The 18491-nt window shown below is 43.4% G+C and overlaps 1 pseudogene; it reads left to right on the top strand.

Annotated features, from left to right (window-relative positions):
- Window positions 1–4489: 4489 nt before the first annotated feature.
- LOC129687245 (60S ribosomal protein L6-like) lies at window positions 4490–5380 on the top strand (annotated as a pseudogene).
- Window positions 5381–18491: the final 13111 nt, after the last annotated feature.

The following is an 18491-nucleotide window of genomic DNA, read 5'->3' as shown; positions in this document are numbered from 1 at the left end:
ACACCATTAAATATCTTCTATTTCTGAAGCTGTTGACTGACATGCTTAGGGATTTACACGAACCATTTCCAGGTTCTTCCTTTAAAATGCAAACACGTTCAATGTATGTAGTGTCTTAATTGGAATCTACTGAGTATGACCTTTTCCCTCATTCCCTTTCAGTTAGACAATGACAGTGCTGGGCATCAGACTGGGGGGCTCTGAACCCGGGCAGGAGCATTTCATATAGCCACAACACATCTGCACTCAAGGGCAAATAAAGTTACCAAGGTCGGTGATGGTGATGGAAACCAGTGAGGAGGGCGTGTCAGCTGCGGAGCCAAGCACAGCTGAACTCAGACTCTGAGCCCTTACTCTCTGCCTGCTAACAGTGCAGTCTTGGCCAGCTTCCATTCTTAGAAGTTTGTAATAAAAGAACATGAAACAAGCACTCCCATAGTTGGAAATTATTGAAATGTATCTAAGTCATCGCAGTGAGTTCCTGAATTGGTACCACGGTGTAGGAGCACGCTAGGATTTAATTCAGCATCACAACATGCCCAGCTAGGTTCCATAGCTTTGCAGATGAATCAGAGAGCAATATCTTCATGTTTCTTCTATGTGAGTGATTTTTTTTTTCTCCGAAAGTGATGAAATTTTGGAAGCAGACTTTGGCAAAGAAACGTTCTTATGCTAAATATAACAGGGAGGGTAGATATCCTACCCCGCTCCAGTTTCTAAGCACTTTTAAATATCTGTGTGACTCTTCTCTACCAGAATGAAAAAGTGTTGCTTTTTGGTAAAATCTTGTGCTGGATTAATTGGAGAGGTGAGTTGGAATCCACAGCTATTTCTTAGAGGACTTGGCAAAATGGTGACTGTTCTTTCTGTTTGTTTGTTTGTTTGTTTTGTTGGTTATTCACTTTACATCTCAGTTGTAGCCCTTTCCCTCTTCTCTTCCCAGTACCTCTGCTCTGCTCCTCCCTCATCCCACTATCCCCCTTCCCCTGCTCCTCATAAAGGGGAGACACACACACATCTACTTCAGCACATCCAATCTCCTCATAACTGTGTATTTCCTGTTTCACAGTGTCCTGGCAAGGCGGCCACACAATAGTGAAGCGATCAAAAGGCATGCAACAGAAACCATGTCAGAGACAGCCCCATCCCCTTTCTGGGGCATCCACATGGAGATTAAGCTGTCCGTTGGGTGTGTATGTGTAGACAGTGTAGGTCCAGTCCATGCCTGATCCTTGATTGGTGCTTCATCTCCGCAAGCCCCTCTGGACCCAGGTTAGTTGGGACTGTTGGTCTTCTTGTGGAGCACCTGTCCCATCTGGGTTATTCTATCCTTCTATGGTAGAATTTTGGGGATTACTTATGTATAATGTCATATCATCTGCAAATAGCTATACTTTCACTTCTTCCTTTACAGTTTGTATCCCCTTCAACTCCTTTAGTTGTTGTTGGTATAATGTTCTTTTGAAATGTATATACCTTACCCTTGTTCATTCAAATGCTGATTCCCCCAGTCCGGATATTACATTGTGATGCTTACTCTGAGCATCCTGTCTCAACTGTGTGTAAACAGGCCAAAATAAAACAACTAGCCACAATGTTGTACAAAGGGAGGAGCCAGAAGACAGGACAGAGGGGAGGAGCCAGAGGGCAGGAAATGAATGGGAGGAGAAGGGGCAAGAGGAGAGCTAGGAGAAAGGAGCTGGAGGACAGATCTTGGAACTACGTGGAGCATGAACCAGACCTAAGATTTCACAAAAAGCAAGTATAATATGGGAAATCTAAATGTTAGGAAACTATGAGGGCCTGGAGGTTTAGGAAGGAGTAAATATTGCCCAGCATTGTGTTCTAGGTTAACTAAATAAACCTAGTCTCTGTGTGGTGATTTGGATATACAGCTGTTTAGGACTAACAGCAGCATTACCAGAAGATATATCAATAGTAAATATTAATTGTTACTTACAACAAGTTGTTTTATTGATCTAGCTAGAACTTCAAGTACTATATCGAAGAGATATGAAGAGAGTGGGCAGCCTTGGGTTGTCCCTGAATTTAGTGGAATTGCTTTGAGTTTCTCTCCATTTAATTTGATGTTGGCTATTGGCTTGCTGTATATTGGCTTTATTATGTTTAGGTATGGGCCTTGTATCCTTGATCTCTCCAAGATGTTTATCATGAAAGGGTTTTAGATTTTATCAAAGGCTTTTTCAGGACCTACTGAGATGACCATGTTTTTTTTTTCTTTTAGTTTGTTTATATGGTGGATTATGTTGATGAATTTTCATATGTTGAACCATCCCTGCATCCCTGAGATGAAGCCTATTTGATCATGGTGGATGGTATTTTTGATGTGTTTTCAAGTATTTTATCAGTTTACAAGTATTATATTGAGAATTTTTACATCAGTGTTCATAAGGGAAATCGGTCTGAAATTTTCATAATGTGTTGACCCTTGTGTAGTTTAGGTATCAGGTAGACTGGTGGCCTCATAGAATGAGTTTGGTAATGTTCCTTCTGTTTTCTATTTTGTGGAATAATTTGAGGAATATTGATATTAGCTCTTCTTTGAAAGTCTGGAAGAATTCTGTGCTAAAGCCATCTGGCCCTGGGGTTTTTTGGCTTCTATTTCCTTAGGGGTTATAGGGCTGTTTATTTGTTTTCTTTAAGATTTATTTATTTATTATGTATATAATGTTCTGTCTGCATGTATACCTGCACACCAGAAGAGGGCACCAGATATCATTATAGATGGTGGTGAGTCACCATGTGGTTGCTGGGAGTTGAACTCAGGACCTCTGGAAGAGCATCCAGTGCTCTTAACCTCTGAGCCATCTCGCCAGACTTTTAAACTGTTTACCTGAACTTGATTTAACTTTAGCAAATGAAATCTATCAAGAAAATTGTCTACTTCCTTTAGATTTTCCGATTTTGGAGAATATAGAGTTTTGAAGTAAGACCTAGTGATTCTTTGTATTTCCTCAGAGTCTTCTGTTATGTCTTCCTTTTCATTTCTAAGTTTGTTAATTTGGATACTGTCTCTCTGCTTTTTAGTTAGTTTGGCTATGGGTTTGTCTATCTTGTTGACTTTCTCAAAGAACCAGCTCTTGGTTTCATTGATTCTTTTTTATTGTTCTCTTTGTTTCTGTGTGATTGATTTCTGTCCTGAGGTTGATTATTTCCTGCCATCTACTCCTTGTGGGTGTGTTCACTTCTTTTTGTTGTAGTGATATTAGATGTGTTTCTAAGGTATGAGATGTCTCTAATCTCTTTATGAAGGCACTTATTGCTATTAACTTTCTCCCTAGTACTGCTTTCATTGTGTACCATAAGTTTGGGTATGTTGTGCCTTCATTTTCATTGAATTCTATAAAGACTTTAATTTCTTTATTTCTTCCCTGACCCAGTTGTCATTCAGTAGAGAGTTGTTCCGTTTCTATAAGTTATAGGTTTCCTCTTGTTTTTATTGTGGTTAAATCTAGCTTCAACCCATGGTGTTTTGATAAGATACAAGGGATTATTTTGATTTTCTTGTATCTGTTGAGGCTTGCTTTATGTATAAATATATGGTCAATTTTGGAGAATGTTCCATGAGGTGCTGAGAAAAATGTATATTCTTTTGTGTTTGGGTGAAATGTTCTGTAGATATCTGTTAGATCCATTTGACTCATGATGTCTGTTAGTTTCATTATTTCTCTGTTTAGTTTCTTTCTTGGTCATCTGTCCATCGGTGAGAGTGGGATGTTTAAGTCTCCCACTATTAATGTGTGGAGTTCAAGGTGTGGTTTAAGTTAGTAGTGTTTCTTTTATAAATATGGGTACTCTTGCATTTGGGGCATATATATTCAGAATTGAGAGGTCATCTTGGTAAATCTTTCCCTTGATGAGTATGAAGTGTCCTTTCCCATGTCTTTTGATTAATTTTGGTTGAAAGTCTATTTTATTAGATATTAGAATGGCTACTCCAGCTTACTTTTTTGGTTCATATGGTTGGAAAATCTCTTTCCAGCCCTTTACTCTGAGACAATGCCTCTCTATATTGTTGAGGTGTGTTTTTTGTATGCGGTAGATTGATGGGTCCTGTTTTCGCATCCATTCTGTTAGCCTCTGTTTGGGGGGAGGAATTGAGTCCATTGATGTTGAATGATAATAATGACCAATGATTGTTACTTTGTGTTATTTTGCTGTTGATGGTGGTAAGTGTGTGTGTTCTTCCCTCCTTTGGTTTTGCTGCTATGGGATTATTTATTTCCTGTGTTTTTCTGGGTGTAGTTAGCCTCCTTGAGTTGGAGTTTTTCTTCTAGTATCTTCTGTAGGGCTGGATTTGTGGCTAGAAATTATCTGATTTTTTTTTTCTTGGAATATCTTGTTTTCTCCCTCTATGGTGATTAAAAGTTTTGCTGGGCATAGCAGTCAGGGCTGACATTTGTAATCTCTTAGTGTCTGTAAGATATCTGGCAAGGGGGGACCTTAATCCTCTTTCCCATCTTGCAAGATGGCGGGTGAAAAAGCGGAGAAACCTGACACAAAGGAGAAGAAAGCTGCAGCCAAGGAGGCTGGCGGTGACGCTGCTACTGGCGCCCGGCCGCTGGCGCAGCCAAACAGGGTGACCCTAAGGTTAAAAAGCACAAGAAGGGGAAGCTCCATTGCAGCCAAAACCCCCTGGTTAGAGGAATTGGCAGGTCCTCCCTCCCAGTCTTCCATGTATTCCAGAAAGGCATTGTGCAAGAGGAAATACTCAGCCCCAAAGCCCAAGGTTGAAAAAGAGAAGAAAAAGGAGAAGGTCCTTGCTACTGTGACAAAACCAGTGGGTGGTGACAAGAATGGTAGTACCTGGGTGGTGAAGCTTCGAAAAATGCCCAGGTATTACCCTACTGAAGACGGGCTTGCAAGCTGCTGAGCCATGGCAAAAAGCCCTTCAGTCAGCATGTGCGAAAGCTACATGCCAGCATCCCTCCTGGGACTGTCCTGATCATCCTCACCCGGCACCACTGGGCAAGAGAGAGGTTTTCCTGAAACAGCTGGGCAGTGGCTTGCTACTTGGGACTGGACCTCTTGCTCTCAGAGTTCCTCTGCACAGAACACACCAGAAATTTGTCATTGCCACCTCTACAAAAGTTGATGTCAGCAAAGTTAAAATCCCCAAACACCTGACTGACGCTTACTTCAAGAAGAAGCAGCTAAGAAAGCCCAGGCACCAGGAGGGCAAGATCTTTGACACGGAGAAGGAGAAATACGAGATTACAGACCAGCGCAAGACTGATCAGAAAACTGTGGACTCAAGACAGATTTTGCTAAAGATCAAAGCTGTTTCTCAGCGCAGGGCTACCTTCGATCTCAGTTTTCTCTGACAAACGGCATGTATCCTCACAAACTGGTGTTCTAAATTGCTAACGACCTAATTAAACAGCTTCATATGTTAAAAAAAAAAAAAAAGATATGTGGCAAGGCCTTTCTTGCTTTTGGAGTCTGTTGAGAAGTCAGGTGCAATTCTGATAGGTCTGCCTTTATATGTGACTTGGCCTTTTTCCTTTGCAGCTTTTTTTTATTATTATTAATTTTATTTTTTCCCATTTTTTTATTTTTTAATATTAGTTACAGTTTGTTAACTTGTATCCTTTGCAGCTTTTACTTTTCTTTCTTTGTTCTGTGCATTTAGTATTTTGATTATTATGTGATGGGAAGATTTTCTTTTCTGGTCCAATCTATTTGGTGTGTTGTAAGCGTCTTGTATGTTTTTAGGCATTTCTTTCTTTAGGTAGGAAAAGTTTTCTTCTGTGATTTTGTTGTAAATGTTTTCTGGGCCTTGGAGCTGAGAGTCTTTTTCTTCTACTCCAATTATTCTTAGATTTAGTCTTTGTATAGTGTCCCAGATTTCTTGGATGTTTTGTGTCAGGAACATTTTAGATTTAATATTTTCTTTGACTGATGAATTGATTTCTTCAATCGTATCTTCTACACTTAGGATTCTCTCTTCCCTGGCTGGAATTCTGTTGGTGACGCTTATGTCTGTGGTTTCTGTTTTCTTCCCTACGTTTTCCATCTCCAGCATTGCCTTAGACTGCATTTTCTTTATTGCTTCTATTTCTATTTTCAGGTCTTGAACAGTTTTATTCATTTCCTTTTCCTGTTTCACTGTATTTTCCTGTACTTTCTAAGGGATTTATTCAATTCCTTCACCTATTTGATTGTATTTTCCTGTATTTCTTTGAGGGATTTTGTTTCCTCTTTCAAGGCCTCTATCATTTTTATAACATCATCTTTAAGATTGCTTTCTTGCATGTCAGGTGTATTAGGGACTCCAGGGCCTGCTGAAGTAGAATAACTGAGTTCTGGTGATGCTATATGGCCCTGCGCCTAACAAAGCTTTTTAAGCTTTGTTTGTTGCTTGCGTTCTTAGGCTGACCTCTAGCCATTTAGATGTCCCTCCTGCTATCAAACCTGGTGGTCCCAGATGGTAGCAGTCCTCTGGATTTCCTGGGTGGTAGCAGGCCTCTGGGGATAAAGGGAGAACTCTAATAGTTCTCTAATAGCTGCTGGTCTCTGGGGTTACAGGTGGAGAGGGGGAACAGGAAATGGGGCACAGCAGACGCTGTTGGTTTCTGCTGCTCCCTGATGGTCGCTGCTGCTTTCTGATGGCTGTTGTTTCCCCTGGTTGCCAGTCTCCAAGAATGAAAGTGGAGATGTGATCCAGAAATGAAGCACACCCTGAAGATTGGGCCTGGAGCACTCTGCTGTTCCCAAGTGGGTGTTGATCACTGGGGATGGGGTTTGAAATATGGCCCAGGGAGAGACACAGTCCCAAAGAAGAATTCTGGATTATGCTGGATAGACTGGACTCTGGTGGCCTAGGATGGAGCATGCTGCTGGACTCTAGCAGGCTAGGAGCTCAGGAGAGGGCTCTCGCCTGCTGTTTCCAGATGGTTGAAAGGCAGCTGGTCTTCAGCATAAGTCCTTTGGAAGAAATCTAATGCTGCCCAGTTGATCCATGTGATGCTCTGGATATAGGACAGGGCATTAGCTGTCCAACTAAGAGACAATGGAGCCAGACTTATTTTTTCCCTTGTTGGCAAATCACTGAATAGGGATTTTCCTTGGGAAGAGGTGTGGACTTAAATAAAGTGGCTCCCTTGGATTGAGAGAAATCCCTCAGTGGTAGCCATGGGTAGCCACATTCTCTACCACTGGAAGAATGCATACCTCAGTCTTACAGTAGGTCTGGGCTACAAACCACAACACACATCACTGAAGGCCAGTGGTGGTCTAACCTGGAAGCTGAGCTTCTCAGAAAGCCCTTGGGTACGTGAAGTTCCTTTTGCCTCTGGATTCTCTTCTCTTCAACCAGTCACCTCTGGTCCCTGGTTTCACCTGTTGTCCATCTTGAATCCCCTACATTTCTGTCTACAATGTCTCAGTTTTCTATTGAGGAGGAAAAGGCCTTCTGCTTTAGAACACCTTTGATCTTTGCCTCACCTTATTCGTCCATGTGATAGTGCTCAGGGGTTCCTGACATGTACTTAGCCTGGAATTTGCAAAGATAAATGGAACACCAGCTCTTCTGAAGAATTCCCAGCCTCTGAGATTAAATAGTGAGAACACATCTCAAAATAATATGGCAAGATCAAAGACAAATGTCATGGACACAGCTCCCCCATTCCTACCCCAGGTTTTTCTTTTCTTTTTGAGATTATAATCATATTATTTTTCCCTTCTCTGGAGAAGACTATTTCTCCTGTTTACTCTCAACATTCCTTAGTTGACTATAGTTCTTTGTTTAGGGTTGAGGCCTCAAGATATCCCAGCCTACTTCAGCATGTCCGTTATTGCCCTTGTTCAGCTCATGTTTGGGCAGCCATACTGATGAGACTTTATGGCATTACTAGGAGACACAATCTCACATCAAACTCCCTGATCCTCTGGCTCTTACAATCTTTCAGCCTCCTCATCTGCAATGTTTTCTGAGTCTGAGGTTCAGAGCTGTTTTGGAGATGAAATCACTGGGATTGAGCTCTACAACTCTGCATTTTGATTGGTTGTGGTTTTGTGCAATGGTCTCTGTTGCAGAAAGAAGTTTCATTGATGAGGGATGAGAACTACACTTACCTGTTGGTATAAGAATAAATATTTAGAGTGTAGTTAGGGATTTGCTGGTTTAGTAAAATGGCAGTTGTAGGTTCTCCTCCAAGATCCATGACTTCACTAGCCCTGGGTAATAGGGTAGGTTCTCAGTACCTGGCATGATCTCCCTCTTGTTGAGAGTATCTTGAAGGGCTCTCTAGCAGGCCCAAGCATGACAAACATGGCACCAATAGCTTTTACCCTCTACTCTTCTCTCTCCCTTCCTAACCATCAGATTATGTTCCTAAAGCTAACTTCCTCCTTCTTTCTTCTGTATTTATCTTTCTCTCCTCTCTATAGAGCCTCCATTTTCTCATCTCCCCAGCTGGAAACCTGGACCCTGTTAGGCTCCTCTCTACTCCATTCTGGCAATGGTCCCTTTTTACTTTCCTGGTGTTTGAGGTTACTCCAGGATATATACTCACATCTGAAGATTTTAAATTAGGAATCTCTAATGAGTGAGAACATGTAACGCTTATCTTTCGAGGTCTGGGTTACCTCTCTCAATATGATCTTTTCTAGTCCTGTCCCTTTAGCAGACTAGACCACAACTTTTTTGAGTATCCAAGGAAAAGAATGGCTAATCTCTGTTTGAAAATCATTAATGGAAACTTCCTTCTGGAAGCCATGTTTGGGCTTGTTTCTGAAAAGTGAGCTGAAGGGCAGGGATAGAATTCCGTTAGCAGACTGCTTGCCTAGCATGCACAGAGCCGTGGAATCCATCCCCAGAACTGCATAATCAGGCATGGAGGCACACACCAATAATTTCAGCACTTGGAATATGGAAGCAGGAGGATCAGAAGTTCAAGGTCATCATTGGCTACCTATAGAGTTTGAGACTTCTCTGGAATGCATATAATGCTGTCTTAAAGGGAAAAAATGAGTTAAGACCTGCCAGGTGGAGAGATGGAGGGTAGCCATACTAGGCTGGGCATGTGCAGGACTAAGGTTTGGGGTTAGAGTGCTTAAAATCTTTCTGCCCTTAGGTCCTGAGAGTATGGCTGATGGATTCTTTGGAGTCTGGCTCCTTTACCTCTCTTCTGTTAATTTAATTTACAAAAAAAGTAAAGGTTGGTGTCCTTAACTACATTCCCCGTGTGAACACAAAAAGCTCTCTTTCACACTTCTAGGCTTTAAATCTGTGCCAAATCCCTTTTATACCCTCATCAAGAAAGATACCGTTCTGTCTTTCAAGGTCTAGCCAAACCTCCCTTAAAAATGGCCAGCTTGGTATGGTGAGACACTTTAGCAGGTAAAGGCTGGCCAGGCCTGCCAAGCTCACCCAGTCTCTGGTGTTCAGCCAGTGCATGGAGAGAACCACCTCCTCCAGTTGGCTCTCTGACCTCCGCATGTACGGCATAGCACACTGTGCTCTCTCTCACACACACACACACACACACACACACACACACACACACGCTCCTGTAATAAATAAACAAATATGTCTGAAGATCACCGGGTTCAGTGTTATGGGCTTGGGTCCCAGCTCTGTTTGCTAGCTAATTGCAACTTGACTAAAGTGCCTAAGCCTCCATTCCCTCGTCTGTTAAATGAGAATAAAAATAGCTGCTGCTTAAAGTGTAGAAGGGAGTTGTCATAGGACCCAGAACCCTGCTCTTGAGCCTGTCCTCAAAAGAACTGAGGCGTTCTGCTGTGTCTGTGCTCCCATGTGATGGAATTAGAAAGAGGAGCCTCAGGGAGGTGACTAAGCAAGGTTCAGATCAGTGCCTTTTGCTCTCCTTTCAGAGAGTCTCATATAGCCCAGGTTGGACTCGCTATGCCATCGCTATGCCACTGAAGGTAGCCTGAACTCCTGATCCTTCTGCCCTTCATCCCAAGCGTTGGGATTTTAGGTGTGCACACCATACCCATTTACAGCCAGTGTAGTGCCCTTTTAAAGGTGATGTCAAAGTGCTAGCATCCCTTTCCTTCACTTGAGGAAACACTAAAGAATCTCCATCTTTGAGCTGGAAAACTACAGATAGTGAACCTTCCAGCACTTGGACCAACTTTGCAGTCTCCAGAGCTGGAAGAAACATGCTTTCATTGTTTAAGCTAACACTGCTGTTAGCTAAGCTAACCAAAACAATCTTAAGAGACTTAGATACCTTGACTTGAATTAGATGCCTGCTTAGGTGCCCCATCCAAAAGAGAGAGGCAGCCCTAGTGACTGATGGGAAAATGTGGAGCAAAGGGTGCATGTCCCCCTGCCCTCTGTCTGCGCCTTCCCTTCCCCTTTCCGTCTCCACAACTCTGGTATCTCTAGCTGCAGGAGTGCTTCTCCAACATGGTCTAAAGGAAAGGAGATCTGAACCTACGATGATCCCACACAAGCAGAATGAGATGTATATGAAAACCGAACCAAAGTCCCAGCAAGCCTTCTCCCTTCTGCACCCTGAGTGACCTTTTCCTTTAAATTAATCTCAAAGGGTTTTCAAGACACAGGCACTGAATTAAATGAAACATTTCCCATTGCAAATTTTCTTACTGTCTTATGCCTTACTCCATATGCCTGAAATTACTTTATTTTTAGTTAACACATTAAAAAAAAAAACAGAATTAAATGCAAATCCTTGCAGAAATTGTTGGACTCCTGTGATGCTTAACGACATGAAAATTTCACTGTATTATTTATATCCAGATATGCTGCAGCTGAATATCATATGGAAATGTTCAGAATTCTAAGTTCCTTCACTGAAAAAAAAATTTAATCTCTCTTCAATGAAATTTTTCTCCCATTTTTTATTAAAAAGACTTAATATGGCCCTATTACACACCAAAGACCCCAATCCAAGTTAACAGCTCCAGAAGAACAGAACCCCAACACACCTGAAAATGTTTAACTTGTGTGTAAACAGTATAAGTGTAGCAAAAGCCCTAACAAATGTCCAAGGGGAGCACTCATGGAGTGAGGAAGATTTGACTTTGGCTGACAGCATCCCTCCATCTCTGAATTTATGCCCTTAAAAATAAGTTATTGAGCTTTTGAATCTTTAATGAGACCTGAAAAAAAAGACAGACAGCTTTGAGCCTCAAAATCTCCAGGCCAGTGGGAGCCTGACTGAAGCACCAGGATACCAAGAAGAGAGCATGATGCTGTGAGCAAGCAGGCTGCCCAGCAAACACCAGGAGGGATGGGAGGCGGTACAAACAGGGAGAGGTGGCCAGAGAACCTCTTCCTCATGAAAATCACCTCCTCCATTATTCTATGGTTGACTTGTTAACAGCCCACTTGCGTACTGGACATGTGATCTTGCTTTCTCAGAGTCTGGGGAGGGGGAAGTAGAGGATGAGGCTGGGCACACCTGTGAAGTCTTGCTTTCCTTTTTGCTTTATTCACATGGCTTGTAATGGTCATGTAATTTCAAAACTATGCACATTTCAGTGCAGGCTGGTGGTTGTCCAGGGTCACTTGGAACGCTTGGGCTCTAACAGCCTAATCATTTGCATTGGGGTTGTAGAACAGTCCTTAGGAAGGGACCTGGGAGCCGCCTTCTTTCCCCAACTCAGTGATGGTGGTCCTCAGGCTCCAGGTGTCCCATCCCATGAGAAGGCGTCTTCACAACATGCCAGGAGTGAGAAGAGGAGCTGGGTCTCTGGAACTGGCATTGCGCTGTGGAGATCATTGTGCTGTCAGAGAACACTTTCTAGAGGTGACGAGTTACAGGAACAGGAAGCTCTTTGAATGGATAAAGCTGAGAAACCTGGAGCTGCCAAGAACTAAGGGAAGGGGGGGTCTATCTACAGAAAGTTGAAAGACTGGAGAGAACAGATGCCATTTGCAGCCTGAGAGCCCTAAGGAAGTGTGCCCTGCTTGTTGCAGGCTTCATGTGTGCAGGGAGAGATGGTCCAGGAGGCATGAAAGGACTAAGTCATTGTTCTAGGCTGACAGCTAGGAAACTGTCTGTTCCACAGAGAACTTGACAGAGAGCACTAAGCAGCATTGGTCAAGAGGTGGTCCAGTTGATTGCTAGCTCAGGTCTGCTTCTGCAAGGTGGCTGGAGAAGCCCTCATTGCTTTGGGGGAGAATCTGTTCTGGTTGGGGGTGCAGTCTTATTTATCTGTAAGGAGTTGCTCATCCACAGTTACCTGGGAAGAGGTAACTGAGAAAATGCTCCAACCAGACTGGCTTGAAGGCATGCCTGTGGGGCATTTTCTTGGTTAATGATTGATGTGAGAGGGTCCAGGTTACTGTGGAGGGTGCTGCCCCAGGTGGTCCTGGTGCTCTAAGAAAGCGGGCGGAGCAAGCAATGAAGAGCAAGCCAATGAGCAGCATTCCTCCATGGTCTCTTCATTAGTTCCTGCCTTGGGTTCCTGCCCTGACTGGTCTTCCTGATGGACTACAAGCTGTAAGATCAAATAAACCCTTTCCTCTTACGGTTATGTTTTTGTCATGGTAGTTTATCAGAGCAATAGAAACCCCAACTAAGACCACCAGGAAAACAAAATGCAGCTGTCTGGCTTTCGTCTTGCTTTTAGCTGCTTTGTGGTCCCACGTAAGAAGTCACTACTTCTTAGCAAAAGCAGCCTCAAGCCCAGGACCCACTGGAATCGGCGTCCAGTCATCTCCTGTTTGTGTGGCCTCCACTCTGATACTCTCCTTCATTCATGATCTATCTTGACCTCAGAAATTAGGTGGTGACAGGGAGAAGGCAGCGTCCCCTTTAGTTTTTTCTTCCAGAGGAACCCATTTCTTACAGATGCCAGATGCTAGCAGAGAGAAAACTCCCTGAAGAGTGTGGGTGTGACGCTATAGGCATGGATTCTGGACTTCAGAAATGAGCGATGCCCCCTGGGGCCAGTGCTGCCTGGTGACGTGGAATCTGATGAGAGTGGGAGCCCTGCCTTTCTCTTCACTGGCTCCGATGCTGCTGCATCGGGGAGCCCGGAGCTTCCTGTTCGTGTTCAGAGCTGACAGGGCTGCAGGAAAGCCACCCTTGACCCTCGCCCCTCTCACCTTTCCTCCCACCCACTGCTATCTGTCCAGGCACAGGAAACGAGAGGGTAAGGGAGGGAAAGCACACAGAGACTGAAGGGAATTGTAGGCAGGTCAGAAGCTTGGCCACAGCAGAACAAACAACAACAAATAATAATAATAATGACGGCAGAGAAACCCAAGAAGAGATGACCAAATGGTGTATGAAAGACCAATGGACTGCCACTGGCATGTGACAGGCACTGGGGGCCATGTAGGGGCCATGGTCCCTACAGGCACAAGCAATGACTTCACAGGGCATTTTCTCTATTTGCTGTCTGCTGGAGAAAGCTTTTGTTTTCATCTGACCTCCCTTTGTCTCAGTTTTTCATTTTCCCTGGCACTGCTGGATTTACAAGGGAGGGGAGTACAGGCAAGGAAAGCCCAGGTACAGGAAACTAAAGGTGGATAGAGGCAGAAGGCAGGGAAATGAGCATGCTGGCCACTTCCAGAATCTGGAGAAAAGGCTCTGTGCCAAGAGATGCTATTGAACCTTCTCTCAGCCCCAGCAAGCAGCGGCTGTTCCTAGTCCTAAAGACTCCTTAGGTGAATCAGGAAAGGAGATCCCTTCCTCCAAGCAGATGCAGCTGGAGGAAGGAAGGTGCACATAACCCAAGCTATATTATTCCCACTCATCTCTCTGCTGGGTTCTTTGCACAGTAAAAACTTGAACTCTACATAGTAGTTATGTACAGTCAAGTCTCATAATCTCTGTGCCCAACTGCTAAAAAAAAAAAAAAGGATAAGAGCTACCATTCTGCTCAAGTTGTATATGTATTATTTTACCTTATTATTGTGAAATATAATGAAAAACAGAGAAGTGAAGAAATGAATGCAAAATGCCCCAAGGCTATTTCAGGGAGAAATAAAACCACGTCAGAGAAGAGACTTTGGGAAATACAGTATTAAGTCAGTACTAACCAGTAATTGAGTTGGAGCTACTGATGATCACATTTCCAGTGGGAGAGCCTTGGTGGAGAGTCTCTTTCTTGTTCTGAATTTGAGTCCCTTCTGAGAGCTCTCAGGAGACCCCTGTGGCTATTAACCTGAGCCATAGTGGAAGGTCAGAACAGAGCTGCGAAGCTGGTCCTAGCAGAAGCCCAGGGGCGGAAAGGAAAGACAGGAAGAGCTGTCATTGAGAGAAGTAGAGAGCCCTGAGGGGGCTGGCCTCATCCTCCCCATGCTCTGTGAGAGTAAGGGGGAAGCCACAGAAGCTAGCTAACAGCTTGCCTCCCTCTAAGTCACCCCACAGCCATGAACCAGTCCTGAGAAGCAGGAGCTCCCACACACACTTAGAAGCTCTATGCACCGAAGATAAGGATCCATTTGAGTCTAATTGAACTGACTTTCAAGGACAGAATCACTGAGAAGTGCTATACCAGTTTTACAAAAGGTCTGTTTTCAGTAGACTCCAACTATCACTGATGGTGTAGGAATGGAGCTGAATCTTTAGTGACCAGGCCCATTGCTTACCCTGCATTTTAGTTTCATTCTGTTGCTGTCATAAAACGCTCTGACCAAAGCAACTTAGGGAGGACAGTGCTTATAGGTTATAGCCCATAATTCAGAAAGGTCAGGATGGGAACTTGAAGCAGGAAACATGGAGGAAAGCTGCTCACTGACTCACTTTTTGGTTCATACAGCCTAGGACCACCTACCCAAGGAATGGTGCCACCCACAGTGGGCCCTCTTACATCAACTAACTGTCAAGACAACCCCTCACAGACATTTTCACTGGCCAATCTGATCTGGGGAAAGCCTCAGTTGAGATTCCTTTTACATGTGAGTCTAGGCTGTGTGAAGCTGACAGTTAACATTTCATGTTGTAGATCGCCTACACTCACTGGGAGGTGATGCTGGTGAAAGCTAACCACTACCATTTTGCACCTGAAAGGAATCCCACACAAACTCCCAGGTCACAATGGCCAAATTTTAAAAAGGCCTGTCTTAAAAATCTTAGTGCCAGGCATGGTGGCACATGCCTATATAATCCTAGCTCTTTGGGAGGCAGAGGCAGGCAGGTCTCTGTGAGTTCGAGGCCAGCCTGGTCTACAAAGTGAGTCCAGGACAGCCAAGGCTACATAGAGAAACCCTGTCTCAAAATAAATAAATAAATAAGTAAATAAGTAAATAAATAAATAAATAATCTTTCTTAGTTAATTCTTTTCTTTAGAGGTGGATCAAAGAATAGTTGTTTTTTTTTTAATTCTTGAGGATTTCATACATGTATACAATGAAATTCAGTCATATCTGCCTGTCATTTCTCTCCAGCTCTCTGCATGTCACCTCCAACATGTACCCTCCCACCTCTGTGGCATATACTCATACATACACATCTTCCACCAAGTGGAGTTGGTGCTGACAGAATATATATATGGGTACGGAGCCATGCACTGGAGAATGGGAAGTCTGCTAGCGCCACATCCTCCTAAAGAATGATTTTCCATGGCTAGAGCTCAGCAGTTAAGAGCACCGACTACACTTGCAGAGGCCCCGCCTCAGTTCTCAGCACTGACATCAGGCAGCTTGCCACCTGTTATTCCAATTCCAGGGCCCGATGTCCCCTGATACACAGGCACCTGAACAAACATAGCGCACCTAAACTCAGGAAGGCACATACACAGAAAAGTAATAAATGAATCTTTTTTAAAAAAGAATGAATCTCCCTTCCCTCAGAAAATATCAACTGCCAGTAGGTCTACAGGAGAGGGTGAGGCCTGGAGATCATCTATGAGATAATTTTGCTGGCTTGTTCTTGTGCTGGTCTTATGCAGGTGAGTACCTGGGTACAATATCCCTGCCATGTCTAAAGGACAGCATTTCACAGCACTCCTGCCAACTCTCCAGCTCTTATAAGCTTTCCCTGAGCTCAGAGTGGTGGATGAGAGTTATACAGATCCCCCATTTAGGGCTTAAACATTCAATCTCTGCAGAAAAAAAAAAAAAAGGCTGTTCAGCTGTGCGATTGTAAACATCGACCACTTAGCAAAATAACAACAGCCAGGTTCTATCCCAGGCCTATGACCTCCCAGCCATGGGCTTTTGACCAGGATTACACAGGCCTCAGCTCTCCTCCTGTGTCTCAGGCTGCAAACACAATTAGAAAATGGTAGTTACCCCCATAACAGTCATGCCACCATTATACCAGTAGGTATATCTTGCCTGGTAGGTTAGTATTGCAACATGCAGGGTCCAAAGTTGAGAAAGACTATTGATGCATTTCATAGCCCCTTCTTGTACTATGAAAGCTATCCAGGAGGGAGTGACTTTCCTAATTGGTTTAAGAGTTCCCTATAGCCAGTGTGTGATATGGGGTCTTACCATGTAGTAACAGCAGACAGCCAAGGGCAATAGCGATAGTCTATGAGAGCTGGAGAGATGGCCCTGCCCCTTGGGTGAGCTAGCAGGGCAGTACTGGAGAGCTGGTCCCAGCAGTATGGGTACAGGACAGCTTGGCGGGCTGCCCATCTAGGGCTCTGAGTGGGCCCACCACAACATCTGTGCATAAAGTGGGCATGTCCTGCAGACCCAAAGCTCCATGACCCAGGGCAACAGGAAGATATCTGAGAGGAGTCCTGGGAGAATCCAGTGTAGACAGTGTAGCAGGAGGCAGAGGCCTCCAACCAGACCAAGGAGTCATTGCAGTGAACATTCACAAGTGAAGATGTGTCAACACACCACAGCTTCCACAAAGAGGTGTGTGTGTGTGTGTGTGTGTGTGTGTATGTGTGTGTGTGTGTGTTTGTTTTTGGTTGGTTGGTGTTTTTTTCTTCTGGGGGTAAGGATGTTGCAAGGGTAGAGGGATATGAAGGGACAGGAAGATGATAAGGATTGGGGTGCATGATGCAAAATTCACAAAGAATCGATAAAAATTTTAAGAAAAAAAAAGGAGAGAAAGAGAAGAAGAGAAGGACCCAAGGAAGAATGACAGCTGAAGTTGTTCTCTGGCCTTCACTAACACACAAGCACAAACACACACATGTAGACATACCTGCACACACAGGTGCATGCATGTGAACACACACATACACAGAGAAAGTTTACCCATCACACTTTTCTCTTTTTACATTTTTTATTAACATATATTGAACAAAATTTGTATTTCATTGTGACATTTTTTTTCTGGTTTTTTTTGAGACAGGGTTTCTCTGTGTAGTCCTGGCTGTCCTGGACTTGCTTTGTAGACCAGGCTGGCCTCGATCTTACAGATATCTGCCTGCCTTTGCCACCCAGAGTGCTTGGATCACAGGCATGCACCGCTGCACCCGGCTCATTGTGACATTTTCATATATGCATATAATGTACTTTGACCATATCTACTCCCCACTATTGTTCCCCCTCCCAGCTTCCCTTTTACTTCTGTCTCTTTTTTCAACCTAGACTCCAGTTATAAGAAGAGTTCACGTGGCACTTGTCTTTCCTGAGTCTGGCTTCTTTCAAAGACTAAGCTGCACCTCCATCGTTTTCCTACCGTGACAGAAACCCATTCTTCTCTACAGTGGAATAAAGGTCTGCATTTTCTCCACCCATCTAGGCTGAGTATATAAGCAGGTGACTGTGAAGAGCCAAATGAGCATTGCAGTGTAGGTGTCTCTACTACCCAGGAATATGGCTGGACCATATGGTAATTCTAATTTCAGGTTTTTGATGAATCTCCACACTCATTTTTATGCTGGCTGCATTAATTTGCATTCTCCTCGACAATATAAGGATTTGTTTCCCCATACATCCTCACTAAATTTTTTGTTTTGGGTTTTCTTGACTTTAAGCCATTTTGAGATGGAATCTCAATATAGTTTTAATTCTTATTTCCCTGGTGGAAAGGATATTGAACAATATTTTACATGTTTATTGACAATTTGTACTTTTTCTTTTACAAATTATCAAGTCAGTTTGTTTGTTCATATATTGATTAGCTTTCTTCTTCTGTGGATGTTTAGTTTTTGAATCCTTTATGTATCCTGCATATCAATTCTCTGTCAGATAAATATGCAGCATCTTTGTTGTGTGTAATGCCTCATCACCTGATTATTGTTTATTTTGCTGGGCAGAAGCTTTGTAATTTCACACAATCCCACTTGTCAGTTCTTGCTATTACCTCCTCAGAACTGGAATCCTACTCTGACAGTTCTTGGTGGTGATTTAGTGGTAATCATCAGCAGATTGTGAGATCTGGTACCAAGTTACTTACTCTCTTGGTCTTGAAAAATGTCTTGTTTGTTTGTTTGTTTTCATACATGTTTACAATATATTTTGATCATATCCAACCCTCTTCTCCCCACCACACTTTTCTTGGACTGTCCCTCCCATATTTCCTCCCAACTTCATGCTGTTTTAATTATTTTTTATAATCCATTAAGTCTAATTAGTGCAATATAGCAGGGGCCAAACTCCCAAAGAAAAC

Source organism: Psammomys obesus, unplaced genomic scaffold (genome assembly GCF_907164565.1).
Source record: "Psammomys obesus unplaced genomic scaffold, mPsaObe1.curated_primary_1811, whole genome shotgun sequence".
Lineage (NCBI taxonomy): Eukaryota > Metazoa > Chordata > Mammalia > Rodentia > Muridae > Psammomys > Psammomys obesus.
Note: the sequence above shows the minus strand (reverse complement) of the source record. Positions and strands in the feature narration are given on the sequence as shown.